We start from the raw sequence: 15,475 nt of genomic DNA on the forward strand, positions 1-15,475 counted from the left end.
AACATGGTGAATTCTCCTGAAGTACTGCTAGTAGGACCTGTATGACCTATCGAAACAACACTAAAGAAGAACATAAGAACTGCCTAAAAGGTACTCAGTCTTCCCTTGAGGCTAAAGACAGACCAAAATAAAAACAACTAAAACTAGCGCTACCTCCCCGGCAACGGCGCCAAAATTTGATACCGTCGTAAAGTATCAAAATTTAAATTTATAAATTCAAACTACTACTTGTAGACAGCGGTAGCACGAGTCGAACCACAGGGAGGAAGGGAATTTCAGTTGTTCTATATTTCAGTCTAGAAGTAACAAATAAGGGGGGTGTTTTGAGTTGTTCTATACTAATGGCAATAAATGTACTATAAAAGAAACTGGATTAAATCAAATATAAAAAGGGTGCTAAGATGGTCGGTTCACTATAGCTATGACGGCGCATGTCCTAGGTGAGTCTGAAATAAAGTCGTGTAGATGGGTAAATAACAAGTCCTCTCGGTCCAAGTTAACCAGTAGCTCCTTTCGGCCTATGCCACTAGCCCCTAAGTCTCACTAATGCTAGCTCTCGCCCTGAAAAGTGATTCTTAAAGCCTAAATTACTTGTCTTTCGATCTTAGCAATTTAGTCGTTCTAATTCATTAATTATTTCCCTCCCCTATCTCTCGATCTTAATGGGTTGGTCAATACTGAGCATCTAACAGGTCCCCTCCCGGTCTCGCTGTCAAATATTGCACTAAATAAATTAAAAACGGTGCTAATCATACACGCGTCAGTCGATCGACCACTATAGGTAGTCAATCGACCAACTGGCACAGTCGATCGACCAGAGAAGTCAGTCGATCGACCAATGCCCTAATTCAGGTCGCCTAATTCTACGCCATCTACGCTATAGGTCCCCTACATCCTAGCACAGGGTATTTTGCTACTCATACTAGAAATAATAACAGCAATGAAATTTACTAATAAAACAATAGAATTCATGATTAAAATAGCTAAACAAACAATTAACATGAGACGATAAATTGGCTTTCGGGAAACTATTCTAGCAATTCTATACTACGAACGAAATAGAACTATGAAATTGAATATAAGGATAGAAAAATACCGAATGGAACTGCAGAGAAAGGATCAAAACCGAAAGCGAAAGTAACTTTTATTGACGGAAATTAAGCTAATGAATGAACCCTAAAATTTGATAATCAAAACTCAATTGCCAAACTGAATACATCAGGTTACGTTATATAGGAATATAACATAACACTTATTCCTAAACCTAATATACAATGGGCTTTTAAATTCTCGTCAGACTCGTGGAGTGGTCGATCGACCACTTGGGCCAGTCGATCGACCAAGAGCGCTGTACAGAATTGCATTCTGACGGATTCTGCAGCGCGCGCCGATCTTAAAACAGCTGTCATTTCTTCGTTACTTGGTCAAATCAGGCGTTCTACGCGGCGTTGGAAAGCTAAGAAGATAAGCTTTCACCTCCAATTGGAATCACTCGATTATCTACTCTAGAACGTGAGATATAGCCATCTGAAGCAGCCTGCAATGTCGAGAAGCATTCTCACGGTCTATAGACCATGTAGGTCAGTCTATGGACCACTGTAGCTGGCAATCCGCTTCTAAAACTCTCGCAAATACATCTTTCAGGTCTTGAAATGCGCACCAAGTTCATCTCTCGAGTCACTACTCCATGTCAAATGCAATGCTAATTACTTAGGGACGGATTTGGCTCGATTTCCGCTGGATTCTTCACATTTCTCCAATATTATACAAAAACACGAAAGTAGACGGAAATAGGGAAAATAGTAGCATAAAATACATATTTGAGCTCTGAAATGCGTGTAAAATAAGGTGTAAAACATCATATAAATGACACGCATCAAACTTTCCCAAACCAAACCCTTGCTTGTCCCCAAGCAAGAACTAGACTCGATCCTAAAACCTAGTGGAACGAGTTCAATCTCAGAGCGAAATGCAAACCGTAAAGCCTAAACCAATTTAATTCTAAAAATCAACAATCAACTAGTAGTATGAATCATGCAAACGAGTTATGTAGTCGTTAAAAAAATTTCTGTACCGTCAACCTTGCAAGACCTTTAAAATTGGACTCTCACGGGTCACTCTTCTCTCATGAAGCAAAGGGTAAGCATATATATATAAGAGAGGAAGAGAAATAGCCGCTCACCTAGACTACGACCCACATAATCATGCATGAAACTAATATGATAGACAATTCTAACTACCGTACATACATTCCAACCAAACAAGGTCCTGTCACAGCCGAGGGCTTACAAAAATATGGTAAAGTGAGACAATGGGTAAGAAAAGGCAAAACATTTGTGGAAATGTGGAGGTATAGGTGATCAAGCTAGTACCTAAACAAAACCATATGACAACATCCGTTTCTAACTCAATTATGAATTAAGCACAATGCCCTTCATTTGGCAATAAACTCACCAAACCGAACCGAACTTACTCCTCATATAATATAAACAAAGCATAGGAGCAGAAACCGACTACAAACAACATCTTTTTTTTCTTTTTCTGATTTCTTTTTTTTTTCATCTTTTTTTTTCGAATTCCTTCAACTTTTTTCAACTTTCTTTTTCACGTTTTTTTTTCCTTTTTTTTTCTTTCCTCCTTCTCTTCTTTTCTACCAACTCCAAATCGATATAATATGAACCAAATTTGTCATAATGAAATATATACCGCAAAAACAATCTAAACTAGCTTGACAAGGCAGACTAAATTTGTAATGTAGTTAAGGGTCAACAGGCAAATTTGGCTAATGTGGAGTTAAATGGGTAAAAATGAAAGAAAAGGAAATTTTAAGCACCTCCCTACATGTGACACCAACCACGAACCCGAATGTATGCAGGCAAAAAGCAATTGAATTTCATAAATGTGCAAATTAATGATACATGATATGCAAGGAGTACTCACAATCCTACATGAAACCGGCCACAAATGACACCAGTTATATGAGCTCAAATCCTTAGAAATTATAAGTAGGTTGCCAAAATTTAGGTCAAGTCTAAGATTCAGCAAATAAATTAACGAAAACTCGTAGACTATGCAAATGATTCTACTAATAACATGTCAATTAAGCACGACTTAAGCATAAACAGCTGCAAATGCAATGTCATCAATGAAATACTACCGTTCCGACTCGACCTACATGCACAAGTAAACGTGATGTTTTTTTGGATTTTTTTGAAAATTTTCAATTTTTTTGAATTTTCTGTATATATATAAGAGAAAATAAACAACAATGCAAGATAAAATGTAAACGTGAATGCAAGCAAATGAAATACAACGCAAAACCCTTCCCCAAACCAAATCGCACAATGTCCCCATTGTGCAAAATCATGTATATAAAATAAAAGGAAAACGGGAATTTGCGAAAATTAACTACATAAGAAATGAAGTAAGAACTCGGAAACTCACAAGACTTTAAGCGCAGCAAAAGGAAACCTCCCCAAACCAGCGTGAGCTAGGAGGTTTCAGTAGCCAGCAGTGCTACCAATAAGTACCTGAAAAGACAAACAATACCATACGTAAATCCGAGAAAACAATTAATGAAGCGGTAATTATGTGTAAAATAGAGAAACGGAAGAAAACAGAAACTAAGCGGAGAATAAAGTGGAGAAAGGACTCCCTCAACTCCGCAAATCGACCAAACACGGCAGGGGAGTGATCGAAAACAGGTACAGCAGCGTTGGGTGGTCGATCGACCACATCACCCAGTCGATCGACCAAGGTGACACGAACATGAGCTTCTGTAACTATAGCAGTCAGTCGATCGACCAAATAGGCCAGTCGATCGACTGAAAATCCTGCTGTAAGTTCTGATTTCTTCGAATTAGCTCAATAAATTGAGCTAATATGGTCTATAAACCTACAAAAAGCACATAATAACGCGCCCAAAAATTGCGCGAAACCCAAAGTAATAGTCTAAAGCATAAATAAATCCTAAGCAAATTTATAAAAGCGAAGTCTCGCGCAAACCAAAAACAGTAAATAGTCTAAAACAGAAATAAAATGGTCTAAAAGTTCAATAACTATCAAATCCGTCAATCCATGCCGCCATATAGCTCAGAATACGGCTTCTGGCTGTAAGAAACTCCCTCAGCAATACTAATCTCGGCAGCTGGACTCCACCCATCTCCATCATCTAGGCATCTCAATGGATCATCAGCAGCTCTGGCCTCCCATGCTCTAGTATCGTCCGGCTCATCAAACTCCAGATCATACTCCATGCCTCGCTCTAACTTCTTCAAAGCTGGAAAATCAGGTGGCTCTTTCTCCGGCTCCTCATCTGGCTCCTCGTCAGTGCCATAGCTAAGACATCCTAGACCGCCTCTCTGAACAATTGGTTACTTCACAGCTGGAGCAATATGCGGTAGTTCCTTCCCCAAAACAGACCCTGCAATAGTCAAAATAGTAGAATCTTCCTCCATCTTGCTCCCAATCTGGGGCGGAGGTGTTAGAGCAGGAAAAGGGGTAGGAAACAGAGGTGGGACATCATCAATAATCACGAAACGTACCTCATCTTCTGATTTCTGGAGTTTCTCAGGAATTGGAAGCTTTATTGACAACTTAGCTCGCTCTTCTACTTCCCTCGTTGAAATACCCTTTGAATTAAGGCCTTGTCCTTATCAATACGTGGAAGCAACTTCATGGCTCGTGAAATGAACGACCCGTCAATAACTCGTGCCAAAGTATCACGTAAATCAACAATATCGAACTTGCGCATGTTCAAAACCTTCGTCACATCATCATTAGCTGTCGAATCTTGCAAATCAAATGATGGTTTTGCATTCTGTACCGGTGCACCAGTCGATCGACCGGTTAGGTCGTTGGTCGACCAACGGGGCTGGTCGATCGACTTTCAAATGCCGCACCCGACTTCTAACGTTGTTCTTGATTGTGGTAATTCAACCTCTTTTCTTCCCGAGTCATCTCCGTTAACTTCTCGGCTTACCCTTTCCAAAAAGGCTCTTCAGAGCCGACCCACTATGGATGCGCATAGCATGCACGGTCTCCATGTGTTGAGGAGAAGAAAGATTGGCCATTCGGGATCGAGTTGATTTAAACAATGCTGCATATTCCTCACGATGTTTGGCAGTTTTGGCCTCAAGCTCTCGTATCATAGCTTTGAGATCCGCGATCTCGTTAGAGGGAAGAGGGATATGCGGAGGTGGTGCAAAAGAATATGAAGGCTCTTGAAAGCCTTGTTGATAGTACGGATGTGGCGGCGTATAATGACCTTGTTTATATTGCCTGTAAGCATAGACTTGGTCAATTTCTGCTCTGTAAATAGCAGAATCATCCCCCTCAGCACCACATCTCCCACAAAATTCCACCTGCTGCTCCCAAGAACGGAACATGGTGAATTCTCCTGAAGTACTGCTAGTAGGACCTGTATGACCTATCGAAACAACACTAAAGAAGAACATAAGAACTGCCTAAAAGGTACTCAGTCTTCCCTTGAGGCTAAAGACAGACCAAAATAAAAACAACTAAAACTAGCGCTACCTCCCCGGCAACGGCGCCAAAATTTGATACCGTCGTAAAGTATCAAAATTTAAATTTATAAATTCGAAACTACTACGTAGAGACAAAATGGTAGCACGAGTCGAACCACGGGAGGAAGGGAATTTCGGTTGTTCTATATTTCGATCTAGAAGTAACAAATAAGGGGGGTGTTTTGAGTTGTTCTATACTAATGGCAATAAATGTACTATAAAAGAAACTGGATTAAATCAAATATAAAAAGGGTGCTAAGATGGTCGGTTCACTATAGCTATGACGGCGCATGTCCTAGGTGAGTCTGAAATAAAGTCGTGTAGATGGGTAAATAACAAGTCCTCTCGGTCCAAGTTAACCAGTAGCTCCTTTCGGCCTATGCCACTAGCCCCTAAGTCTCACTAATGCTAGCTCTCGCCCTGAAAAGTGATTCTTAAAGCCTAAATTACCTGTCTTTCGATCTTAGCAATTTAGTCGTTCTAATTCATTAATTATTTCCCTCCCCTATCTCTCGATCTTAATGGGTTGGTCAATACTGAGCATCTAACAGGTCCCCTCCCGGTCTCGCTGTCAAATATTGCACTAAATAAATTAAAAACGGTGCTAATCATACACGCGTCAGTCGATCGACCACTATAGGTAGTCAATCGACCAACTGGCACAGTCGATCGACCAGAGAAGTCAGTCGATCGACCAATGCCCTAATTCAGGTCGCCTAATTCTACGCCATCTACGCTATAGGTCCCCTACATCCTAGCACAGGGTATTTTGCTACTCATACTAGAAATAATAACAACAACGAAATTTACTAATAAAACAATAGAATTCATGATTAAAATAGCTAAACAAACAATTAACATGAGACGATAAATTGGCTTTCGGGAAACTATTCTAGCAATTCTATACTACGAACGAAATATAACTATGAAATTGAATATAAGGACAGAAAAATACCGAATGGAATTCCAGAGAAAGGATCAAAACCGAAAGCGAAAGTAACTTTTATTTTCCTTAAATTAAGCTAATGAATGAACCCTAAAATTTGATAATCAAAACTCCATTGCCGAACTGAATACATCAGGTTACGTTATATAGGAATATAACGTAACACTTATTCCTAAACCTAATATACAATGGGCTTTCTAATTCTCGTCTTTAAATTCTCATCAGACTCATGGAGTGGTCGATCGACCACTTGGGCCAGTCGATCGACCAAGAGCGCTGTACAGAATTGCATTCTGACGGATTCTGCAGCGCGCACCGATCTTAAAACAGCTGCCATTTCTTCGTTACTTGGTCAAATCAGGAGTTCTACACGGCGTTGGAAATCTAAGAGGATAAGCTTTTACCTCCAGATGGAATCACTCGATTATCTGCTATATAACTCGAGATATAGCCATCTGAAGCAGCCTGCAATGTCGAGAAGCATTCTGACGGTCTATAGACCATGTAGGTCAGTCTATAGACCACTATAGCTGGCAATCCGCTTCTAAAACTCTCGCAAATACATCTTTCAGGCCTTGAAATGTGCACCAAGTTCATCTCTCGAGTCACTATTCCATGTCAAATGCAATGCTAATTACTTAGGGACGGATTTTGCTCGATTTCCGGTGGATTCTTCACATTTCTGCAATATTATACAAAAACACGAAAGTAGACGGAAATAGGGAAAATAGTAGCATAAAATACATATTTGAGCTCTGAAATGCGTGTAAAATAAGGTGTAAAACATCATATAAATGACACGCATCAGCTATATTTAACTGCAAGTAGACCAGATATCATGTTCAGTGTATGCGTTTGTGCGAGATATCAATCATCTCCCAAAGAATCGCATATGACAGCCGTAAAATGAATTTTACGATATCTTATTGGCACGTCCAAATTTTATCTATGGTATCCTATGGAATGCAATTTCGATCTTGTCGGATATTCAGATCCCGATTACGCAGGATGCTCCCTAAACAGGAAAATTACGTCAGGTGTTGCCACGTTTGTTGGACCTTGCATTATCACATGGGGTTCAAAGAAGCGAATCGGTTGCCCTTTCAACAAAGCAGGTTTAATATATTGCAGTAGGACTGGTATGTACTCAATTATTATGGCTTAAGCAACAGTTTTGTGATTATGGTGTTAATGTAGGTTGTATTCCTATTTTATGTGATAATACGAGTGCTATTATAATTTCCAAAAACCTCGCGCAGCACTCGCGTACTAAGGACATTGAAAGTAGACACCATTTTATACGTAACCAAGTTGAAAAAGGGAATATAAAACTCGAATTTTGTAGTACTGAGAAATAATGGGCAGACATTTTGACAAAACCTTTAGCTAGAGGACGTTTTGAGACCTTACGGTTGGAAATTGGTTTAATTGGTGGCACCTAAGCTTCTATAAATGTTTAATCTCTTAATGATTGATTAGTATGAGATAAGATTGTATTATGTGTTCGTATATTTCGTTGCATGAATATTTACGTTTTATAGAAATTTATTTATCGTATATATTCTGTCTGTATTTAAGAATTTATGTTGCATACAAATTTATTCTCTTAACAAAATTTAAGATACACCATATCTCTTATTTACCAAATTCTATCAAAATTCCAAAATATCTTCTATGCCATATCTCGCCCAATATCTTGCCATATCTAAACTAAATCTTTCATATATTAATTACCTAAATTGTAAATTACTTACTTTCCTAAACCTAAACCTAGATTCCCATCTATACCTATATCTACATCCCCCCCCCCCCCTCTCAAACTATGTAAATTAGTCAACAATCACAAGTTGCATTCACTTTTTGCTTTACCAAACTTATACACAATCTCCATCATCATCACTTCTTCTCTCAACCATTTCACCTCCACATGTAACTACACAGTCTTCAACCCGAAATCAACACCAACAACAACCATGCAATCAACCACAACAACCATCATCCAATCACCCTAATTCCTCTACCTTCACTCTAATAACCAAACATCCATCACCAACATCCTCCCTGTTTCACAGCCGGGATGAGTCGGGCTCCGAGGGAAAAAGGCGTCGGCTCAATAAAGGGAAAAATAAAGTTGTCGTAAAAGAATTTGAGGAAGATAATAAACCCGAAGTTGTTATTCGGGACAGTATTTCGGGGACTCTGTTTCGGGAGCCTTCGAAGAGCGCAACCAAAGACGGCTTGAACCGGGTTCGCATGACAAAGGGATAAAGCATCTTGATTTCTCGGGTTCTACAGTACTCCATTCATGGTGGACGGTATTATCCTAAATCTTGGTTGTCTCAAATTCCGTTTTTGAAGTTCTTTGTGGATTTTCTTGGTTTTCAAGGGTGGAGTGATGTTAGTCGGTTTTGGGGTCCTACTTACCCGATTGAGGTTGTTCAGTTCTTTGCTTCTGTGAAAATTAAGGAGGGTGTGTTGCATGAAGTCGTGAATAGTGTCAACATCACCGTCACCATTGCTGACTTTTGCTCTACTTTTAAGGTTCCTCATAATGGAACCGACATAAATCCAAGTCAAGAGTGGTCTAATGTCGATGATGATCAACAGTTGGTTATTAAGAGGTACTTTGATGAGGTTGCTTCCGAGAATAGCAACATTGTGCTTCGTCCTCTCTCGGCCAAAATCAAGTTCTTTTTGAACTTTTTATGGAACACAATTGTTCCGAGAAGGGGGGGACGGGACAAAGTGTCGAGTTCTGAGGCTATTATTGTGTATTTGTGGTTAAAAGGTCGGAAAGTTAACTTGGCTAGTCTTGTGTTTAATAGGATTGTTCAAACTAGCGTTACCGTCACCAAAGAAAAGCATTGAACTACTCTTGATCTCCCATACGGTATGTGGATTTCGAGATTGTTAGAAATTAAACGGGTTGTGAGTCGGGAAAGCTATGGTGTAAGTGCTAAGGACGGTATGTGTGACCGTGTGATAAAGTTAATGGGTCTCGGTTTTGAAGGACCCGAGTTGGTCTTTTCTAAGAGTGTTGATAAGAATGTCAATGAGGTTGGGATGGCGGATATAGAAGCCAAATTAGATGTTTTTATGGGGTCTATTATGGCCAAATTAGAGGAGCAAACCACGGCCTTGGCTACGGCTATGTCTCGGGTTAGGCAGTCACGGTCTTCGGTTAGCGGTTTGGATGAGGCTCGGGTTTATGCATGGATGGAAGGCGTCGACAAAAGGCTTGAGGGTTTAGAAAGGGGTTTGGTGACAATCCGTGAGGAAGTATTTCAACACGGTGATCGTCTTTCCTTCCTTACTTGTCAAGGGGGTGCCTTGGTGAAAGACGGAAAAGCTATGAAGGCGGATCAAGCGATTACTTTGGAGGCCATAAAGGCCTTGTGCTTGAAGGTCCTTAACTTCGAAACAAGTCTCAATGCCCAAGCCACTCTTGTGCGAAGTTCTTTTGATCGTCTTGATGCTTTAGAATTCCGTACTCGTCCCGACTATGTTAATCCTTACAAAACCCGTCACACTTAGCCTTGCATTGCCCCTTCCCTGTTTTCGGACTCCCTCTGATTGCCTTGTTTTCTTTTATTTTCATGTGGTGTATTTTGCCTTCCTAAACTAATTCCATATTCGGCCCATTTTGGCATACTACTTGTGGTTATGGCCCGGTAGTTCAAAACATGTTATTTCATTCGGCCCATAAGGCTTAAACATGTTATTTTGTTTGTATGCTACTTTAAATTTCGTAAGTACTTATGGCTATTTACGGTTTATCTATGTTTCTTAATCGTTCTTATATCTTGTCTCGTCGTATATTATTCTAGTCATTTTATGTTTATTCTTATCTTTTCGATGATGTCAAGAGAGGGAAAGAACTACCTTGGTAAGCATTTGCTTAAGCTTGCTCCTTGTCAAGACCAATTGTCTCTTAAAGTCCTTAAAGTTTCGGTCTTCTATATAATCGTTTGATCTTACGTTAATCTTTATCTATAAAGATGACTGTATTATATTGAGGGGGAACTATATATTTAGTCATAATTTTAGGAGACTTGCCATCATCAAAAAGGGGGAATATGTTGAACCATATAGATATATATGTTTATGTTTTGATGATGTCAAGAGTACTTTATATTTTATATACTCGTTGCGCGTAATTGTTTGTTTAGTCTCTTCATATTAGACTTATTATTTGCAAATCTTAAAGAATTGTGATGAAAGTATACAAGAACATATTATGATCAAGCCCTCAATCACGGATCAAGATATTACAAGATAGTGAAAGAATTATTCAAGCATTCATGAGAAGATGAAGTTCATTTAAAGATTGATGAAGCTTGAATGATGAAGTAGCCTACACTCGAAGATCTCCTAAGAATATTAGAATAGCATAGGTGATTATCTCATAATGGTAACTTTAGAGTTCACTTCTTAAATTGATAAAGTTAAAGCTTCACAGCTATAACATTGCTTATATAAGAGCTCAATGTTATAACTCTTCTACTATAACATTGAGATGTCAAGTTTACATAATACACGACTAAAACGTTTTTAAATTGTTTTTGAAAAATGTTTTTGTTTCTTTTACATGTTTTAGGAAAAAGTATTTATTTAACAAGGAAGCCCATATTCATATTAAGTATGGTTTTATTTTAAGCTTATAATTAGTAATTATATTGAATCAACTTATGAGTTGAGCCATATTACTGATTAGGATTTCTAATATTGCATACTCTTAAACCCTAAACCTAACTTAATATCAAGCTAGGGTTTTCACGAAAAACGAGGCATATGAGCCGTGTTGATTTCGTGTAAGCTTAAGAATAAAAGTTGTTTATTATTAAGATTTTATTCTCTAGAATTATCTTAACATATCTTTTATATTTAACTTGATATGGTTATATATGATAAGGATATTTTTGTTATGGAAAATATTATCATATCTTAAGATTTAAGGAAAAGATAATAGGAGACTAATTGATAAAATTATCTTTTGGTTATTCTTTATTATCTCCTAAGATTTTAAGGAAAGAAATAATAAAGATATGATTTGTTTACATATCTATTATTTCGGCCTCTAGAGTTTCGTGGAAACCGAGTGCCATGCTTCTTCTTTTGCTATAAATACTCTACTCTTTGCTACATTTGAAAGTAAGATCTTTGAGCATAATTTTGATTTTATTTTAAAGCAAAAACCGTGTTTTACAAGCAAAAACCGTTTTGTTATTTTGAAAAGGTCGTGTGTCTTATAAACTTGTGCATTCATTATTTCGTTATCGTTATAAGATAATAGTGCTTAAGTTATTTCTTACTCGTTCATTAACGTGAACTTTTAGTAGAATCATTGGTGCTTTCTTATTAGCATAAGTTAGTCACTCGAGTATTTAGCGATACTCATTTGAGTTACAACTAGGGTTAGTTGTACGAGTTGGGTTAGTAAATTTGTAATCCGTAGAAAGGTAATAAATTTATTAATCGAGAATAGTGGACGTAGGTTTCGATTTGTGAAACTGAACCACTTCAAAAATCCGTGTGTCTCTCCTTCTCTTTCGTTTATTTGCTTTGTTTTCATTTGTTAATTAGTTGATTAGTTAAAGTTTAATCAATAAACTTTAAATAATTAATTATATACTTACAATTGAAAAAGTAGGCTAAAGTTTTTAATCCTTAATTCATCCCCCCCCCCCCTCTTGAGTATTTCGGATCCTTAGACTCTTCAATAAACAACCCTCAGTAGACACACCATGCTGCATTTCTACCTAGCCCTGTCTACACTACATGTCACCACATGGTCAAGTGAGTGCTCTTACATACTTCTGGTCCTACACGTCCATATGTCTAACTTGGGACTAACCCAACCTGACAAGGGCTTACCTAATTACGTACTTAATTAGAAGTTCTAGTACACAAATGGTATCTAGCGCCCCACAAGACCTATGACGCCTTTCAAGCATTTCACCCTGGACCAGGCTTTTTCTCAAAACTTCACCTCGACCTAGGAGTTCCGTGACTTACAGTGTAAGTCACCTTCAAGTCTTAATTCAATGTTTCATCAACGTACCATCCATGGACTTATGAATTACAAATAGTTTGTCGGATCGAGCCCATGCGTCTGTGACCCACGAATGTTATCTGTTCTTCTTTGTAAGCTCCACCATGTGTACGACATGAGGCCTATGCCTAAATTAAAGCTTGAGCTCCTTGCTAATAGTTAAAATATATTATTTAGGACTTTTGCAATAAACCATGTTTTTTATATAGAAATGTCGATCCATAAAAGTAATAGTTAAGTTGTGAAAATAAATGAGTAAAAGATAAAAGAGCTTGAGAGTGTAACACTACAACTCTCTTTTATTTTATTAACGTGAGACACTCGCTTGTGGTAAAACCTAATAAAGAACTAAGTCTGGACAAAATTTTAATTTTTATCCGCCGCTTTTTTAGTTACATAAACAAAAAAGTTGAGACAACAATGTATAACACTCTTATGTATATCATTCCCTATTATTGTAAGGAGTCACATATTTAGCATATGACAGAAATAATTAGAAAAAAAACTTACGAGTAAAGTTGGTACAAACTTAAGATTATAATGGGCATATTACGTTAGTCATTAAGTCGTTAAGTTATATATAAAATCAAGTAATAAAATATTGTTACTATTCATTGATTTAGTTATTGCATGTTTACATTATCTTATATTTCTTTTCTCAGTAAAGTTGTTATGCAATAATGAATAGAATTAAATATCCATTCTATTATTTCTTTGCCAGATAAAAATAAGGTCAAGTATTTTCAAACGCACCAAAACAATATAACATGTACTAACGTACGAAAACTATCCCGTGCATTGCATGGGTACAAAAATTAGTTGACTTTTGAAAAGTGTAACTTTGATGTTTTAAAAAGTAGCTGGAAAATTCGGTTGAATTTTGTCTAAAGAAGTTTGTGTGTTTTAAAAAGTGTAACTTTGATAAACATGAAAAGTGTATCTTTATTTGAAGTGTTAAAAGTGTAGCCTTGAGGATTATGAAAGTGTAACTTTGATGTTTAGAAGGTGTATCCTTGATGTTTCAAAAGTGTCACTTTGATGTTTTAAAAAGTGTAACTTCAATGTTTTATTTTTTCAGATCTTGTTTTTTTTTTTTTCTTTTCCAGATTTACTTTATTTTTTGTGTGGGTTGGCGATGGAAGGCGGAGGATGGCCGTACTAAAGTTATACTCATAAAGGATCAAAGTTACACTCATTTAGGACCAAAGTTACACTCATATGGGACCAAAGTTACACTCATAAAGGACCAAAGTTACACTTCTAAAGGACCAAAGTTACACTCATATGGGACCAAAGTTACACTCATAAAATTGTGTTAAAATAACATAAATTCAACCTTAAAATACTAAAGTTACAAGAAATCAAATTTTAATATACAAAATGACATTAAAGTTACAATCTTAAAATATTGAAATTACACTCGTAATGCATCAAAGTTATACCCGTAAAATGTTAAAATTATATGAATTCAAATTTTTATATAACCTTAAAATATTAAAGTTACACTCGTAAAGCTTCAAAGTTACACTCGTAAAATGTTAATTGTATAAATTCAATATTTTATATACAAAACCGCCTTAAAAGATCACAGTTACACTCTTAAAAAACCTCGAATAAAACCAAGCAGTACTGTAACTTTCGAAAAGTCAATGGTGGTATACAAAAATACTACCATTGCGACGGGCTCGAAAAAATAATAATTTTAGGCTTTTGTTTCACCTTAATCGGAATCCGGATGAAGATTTACGGAGCGTTTTATGTATACGCGGGTTTAATGTGTCTGTCAGATGTCACATTTTTTAATATCGTGGGAAGAGAAATGACAGCCTCCAACACCCTCTCTCCTCATATCACATTTTCCCTTTTTTAGTATCCTAGAGGTCCTACTTTTCCTTTTAATGTCAATCATTGATCTCCTTCATCTAAGGGACCTTATAAAGACTTAAGGACTAAATTGAGGGGTTCAATTGAGTCCACCATATTTTTTGAGCCCTTAAGTCCTCTTCTCAGCCACATACTTCAAAAGTGTAACTTTGATGTCTAATGAGTGTAACTGTTAACTTTAAGTAATTTGACTTATGACTTTTAGATATTTATAAGTGTAACTCTGAGTTGTAAAAGTGTAACTTTGATTTTTCAAAGTCGATTTTGCATATGAAAAAATGAATTTATACAATTTTAGTATTTTACAAGTGTAACTTTGATATTTTACGAGTGTAACTTTGTTGTTTTACTAGTGCAACATTGGTACTTTTGGGTCATTTTGTATATAAAATTTTTAATTTATGTAATTTTAGTCAAGTGAATGTAATTTAGTGTAACTTTGATCCTTTACGGGTGTAACTTTGGTCATTTATGAGTGTAACTCTGGTCCTTTATGAGTGTAACTTTGGCCTTTATAAGTGTAACTTTGGTCCAACCACCAACAAAAACCACGAGATCTAAAAATATAAAAAATAAAAGGAATAAAAAGAGATCTGAAAAAAAAATATATATATCTACTCAACCTCCTTCACCACCAATGACCCGCCAACACACCACCACACCAGCCGCATCACCTCCACCTCCACCGACCACCAACATCACTGCCAACAACACCAGCCGCCGACAACATCACCAACCGCCACCAACTCCAAACCCACATCCTTCCTTTCTTGCATAACCACCGCCACCCTCACCATAACCACCATAACTGACCCACTCACCTCACCTTTCTCCCCAAACCGCAGCAACCACCACCACGGGCAACAACCAGCGATGACAAAGGACGACGAGCAACGGAGGAAAGGCAGTATTTTCAAAATTTGAATTTTGAAAAGAGGAGGGCGCGGGACGAGTGACAAAGAGAGGATAGCGACGTGTGGAGACGGTGGCGGTGTGCATGGTGGTGAGTGAGGGTGAGTGTGGGTGGTATTCAGATCTGAAGAAAAAAAAGAGGAAGGTGGCGGTGTG

Source organism: Silene latifolia, chromosome Y (assembly GCF_048544455.1).
Source record: "Silene latifolia isolate original U9 population chromosome Y, ASM4854445v1, whole genome shotgun sequence".
In the NCBI taxonomy this organism is placed as follows: domain Eukaryota; kingdom Viridiplantae; phylum Streptophyta; class Magnoliopsida; order Caryophyllales; family Caryophyllaceae; genus Silene; species Silene latifolia.